The sequence below is a fragment of the Tenrec ecaudatus genome, chromosome 6 (assembly GCF_050624435.1).
Source record: "Tenrec ecaudatus isolate mTenEca1 chromosome 6, mTenEca1.hap1, whole genome shotgun sequence".
Lineage (NCBI taxonomy): Eukaryota > Metazoa > Chordata > Mammalia > Afrosoricida > Tenrecidae > Tenrec > Tenrec ecaudatus.
This window is the reverse complement of record NC_134535.1, coordinates 174,947,046-174,951,670: the sequence shown is the minus strand read 5'-3', so window position 1 is coordinate 174,951,670 and position 4,625 is coordinate 174,947,046.

The following is a 4,625-nucleotide window of genomic DNA, read 5'->3' as shown; positions in this document are numbered from 1 at the left end:
GTATGAGTCCAAGGAACATTCTGAAAATTTCTCTCTATGCCCGGTCAATGTCTGCTTCTTCTATACATGTTATTCTGTTCACGGCATCTTCTCTCATTGCTTTTAGTTTGTCCCATGTATTTTTTATATTTTTGCATTGAGTTCGTTGGGACTGAAGGCGGTTTGCCTTGCATTGTTTTAGAGGAGCCAGGACCCATTTTGCAGTGTGTCGAAGAGCACTGGCTCTCTCTGGGAGACTTGTAGGAATGCTTTTTTGCACTGCCTACAGTTTATTTCACAACGGAAGTAACCTACCACTTGATGCTCCTGTACTTCCATCTCAGGGGATGTCCCGTCCCGCGGGGTCATTCACCGTGGATCCTGGAGGAGAGAGTGGGAATTGGGTGGGTACAAGAGGCACGGAGAATGAGGACAAGACAATATCCTGATCAAGTCCCGTTTTAATGAACAAAGAGTCACAGCTTATAACGGCCAGCCAAGGGGGTGTGGGGGCCTCGGCCGCACATGCAGATTAGGCTATCTTGGCAACAGGCCAATCGGAGTTCAGGGGAGCATGCCTTGCCCGTGAGTCAGTAAGGGCTTACAGTCTTCAATTAGGTACGCAGAGGAGTGGCATGTACACGCAAATCAAGCATAGGTGAGGACGATCCTTTGCCCAATCCAGGGGATGCAGGACACGGGTGCTTATCTAAAGAGCATCACCCCTTGTTTGCTCAAACTTTACAGCTGCAGTGCTCTGTCACGTAGGTTTGGGTAGAAGAATGCCCAGAGCTCAGGCTAAGAAATTCCAAGTAATGGCCAGGCCTCATGGCTCCGGACAAGGGGAGTGACCCAGGAGACTGCTGGGTTGCATGATTGGGTGTTGCGGAGGTTGGGCAGAGGTTCCTGCAGCAGCTGGGAACGTTGAGGGGTGCTGTCTGAGTTACATGAGGACCCCAGGCACACAGGCAGGAATGTCCCTCTAGGAAATTGAGCAGAACATCCACTGGTGCAGATCAGGAGGGCTGTCCCCAGACTAGGGCCACCTACACAGTGTGGAACTCACCTAGCTGCGCGTGGTACAGGCATAAATGCCCTACAAGCAGGGGAGTGGTCTGGAGGTTAGCAGTAGTGTGTGGGAGACGAGGAGAGAGACTAAGAGGAGCAAGAAAACAACATTCAAAAGCTAGCCTGATGAGCCTGTGGGAGTTGGGGGCGGGTGGATATAGTGAAGGGATGGAAGGAAACGCGCAATGTATCTCAGTCCCGATCCAGGGAGTGGAGCTGCAAGGGTTTACTCCCTGCTCCCAGGTAGTATCAGCAAGCTGTGGCTGTGTGGATTAAAGGCCCCAGTGCAGCCCTCCAGGACCCCAAGGGTCGGTGGGAGGGACAGAGAGGAGATGGAAACAAGAGCAACAATGTAGCTGAAACGCATCCCTGCCTGTGGAGCTGCAAGATTCCAGTCCCTGCCCTGAAGCAGGTGGTGGCAAACTGTGGCTGTGCTGAGGCCAAGCCACTCCACAGGCTAAACATGGTCCTGGTACCAGCAGAGACCAGGCGGGTCCAAGGTCAAGCCCCAGCCGGCCTCCACTGAGGATAGACAAAAGCCCCCAGGCCCTCAAAACCCAGTGCGTCTCTCCTTCCTTAATCGTGATGCTGTTCCACATGGGTTGCCGCAGTGTTGATATCCCTCTAAGCAACGCTCCTGGGTTGAATTCTAGAGAGATCCTCTGTTTTATGTTATTCTGTCTGCATCTTTCCTGAAGTCAGGTTACCTGCTCATATACAACACACGGGTTTCCTTGCCACAGACACAAAAATGTGCTAATGCAGACACACACACACACACAGTACATTGTCAAACACACAAGACCGGCCCATGGACTCCTACAGGTTATCTGCTCACAGACACAAGGACCTGCTTATACACACATGCAAGTTACCTTCTCAAAGACACACAATACCTCCTCATATAAACACACAGGCTCTTACTCACAAGCACACAGGACCTGGGCATATACACGAAGGTGACCTGCTGAAAAAGCCTACAGATGACCATCTCCTAGACACACACCAAGGTTACCTGCACACAGGCACGCAGTTCCTGCTGATAGAGACACACTTGTTGCCTGCTCGCAGATACACAGGAACGGCTCAGACACACGCCCAGGTGACCAGCTCGCAGACACACAAGACCTACTCATGTTCACATTGGCTGCCTGCTCACAGACACGCAGTACCTGCTCATATAGCCACGCAGGTTACCTTCTCACAGAAACAAGACCTTTCTCATACATATACACAGGTTACCTGCACACAGACAAAAGTGCCTGCTCACACACACGCACAGCTTACCTGCTCACAGACACACAGGAACTGTTCATCTACACTCCTTGAGGACCTGATCACAGATATACAAGACATGCTCCTATACACACGCAGCTTACCTGCTCACAAACACTATTACCTCTTCTTGTACACACACACACACACACACACGTTTCCTGCTCATAGACACAGAAGCCTCCTTCTATACGCACACAGGTGATCTTCTCACAGACACAAGAACCTCCTCATCTACACCCACAGGTGATGTGCTCACAGTGACAAGAACCTGCTCACCTATACACACAGCTTTCCTACTCACAGACAGAAAGGTGCTGCTCATAAACACAAACACAGGTTACCTGCTCACAGACACTAGTACGTCCTCCCTTAGACACACAGGTTTCCTGCTCATAGACAACATAACCTGATCACACACACAGATTACCTGTTCACAGACACAAGAACCATAGACATATATACCCACAAGATACCTTCCACAGACAAAGGGACGTGCGAATATACCCACACAGTACCCTGCTCACAGAGACAGGAACCGACGCATGTACGCATTCAGGTTATCTGCTCACAGACCCAACAATGGCTAAAAAACACAAGCATGTTGATATGCTCACAGACACACAGGACCTTGTCGTAAACACACACGTTACCTGCTCACAGGCACACCGGACCTGCTCCCGTATACACAACCGGTACATGCTCACACAAGAAGGACCTGCTCACACACGCACGCATACACACACACATAAACACACACGTTCCTTTCTCGCAGGCACGCAGTACCTGCTCATATACACACACTGGTTACCTGCTCATAGACACAAAACCTATACACACGCGTATTACTTGATCCCACACACACAGAACCCCCTACTATAAAATCACAGGCTTTCTACTCACAGACACACAAGAACTGCTCATATAAATAAGGTGACCTTCTCATAGAAACACACTGGTGAACAGCTCATGTACACACACAGGTTCCCTGCGCCCAGGCACAAGTTCCTGCGAATGGACACACACCCTTTGTATCTGCCTTCTACAGATACAAAGGAACTGCTCAGATACACGCATCAGTTCCCAGACACACAGGGCCTGCTCATATACAACTTGGTTGCCCGCTCACAGACACTACCTCCTCTTATACACACATACGTTTCCAGCTCACAGACACAAGAACCTTCTGATATACACACACAGGTCACCTTACCACATACACCAGAATATATGCTCATTTACACACACAGTAACCTGCGCACAGTCAAAAGGACCTACTCCTATATACACACAGGTTACCTTGCCATAGACACAAGAACCAGATAATATACAAACACAGTAAGCCTATTCATAACTCTACTGATGTTCTGCTTCAAAGCATCAGACATAATTCTTAAGTTTTCTTCAGCTTCTCTGATGATCTTACTAGATTTTTGTTCATGTGGTTTAAGTCAGCTTGGTTGTCTTCAAGTCTCTGATGCTGTTCTCTGCTTCCCCTGTTCGATTCTCCAGGTCCCTGAGTCTGCTACTGGTTTTCCTTATCACCTCCCTAAGGTCCTGAATTTTCCTTTGGTTTATCGCTCTTACTTCGATCATTTCATCCTTTTTCTCTATTGTTTCCCTCCTATTGTGTATCACTCCAAGGAGCATTCTGAAAATTTCTCTCTATGCCCGCTCAATGTCTGCTTCTTCTATACATGTTATTCTGTTCACGGCATCTTCTCTCATTGCTGTTAGTTTGTCCCATGTATTTTTTATATTTTTGCATTGAGTTCGTTGGGACTGAAGGCGGTTTGCCTTGCATTGTTTTAGAGGAGCCAGGACCCATTTTGCAGTGTGTCGAAGAGCACTGGCTCTCTCTGGGAGACTTGTAGGAATGCTTTTTTGCACTGCCTACAGTTTATTTCACAACGGAAGTAACCTACCACTTGATGCTCCTGTACTTCCATCTCAGGGGATGTCCCGTCCCGCGGGGTCATTCACCGTGGATCCTGGAGGAGAGAGTGGGAATTGGGTGGGTACAAGAGGCACGGAGAATGAGGACAAGACAATATCCTGATCAAGTCCCGTTTTAATGAACAAAGAGTCACAGCTTATAACGGCCAGCCAAGGGGGTATGGGGGCCTCGGCCGCACATGCAGATTAGGCTATCTTGGCAACAGGCCAATCGGAGTTCAGGGGAGCGTGCCTTGCCCGTGAGTCAGTAAGGGCTTACGGTCTTCAATTAGGTACGCAGAGGAGTGGCATGTACACGCAAATCAAGCATAGGTGAGGACGATCCTTTGCCCAATCCAGGGGATGCA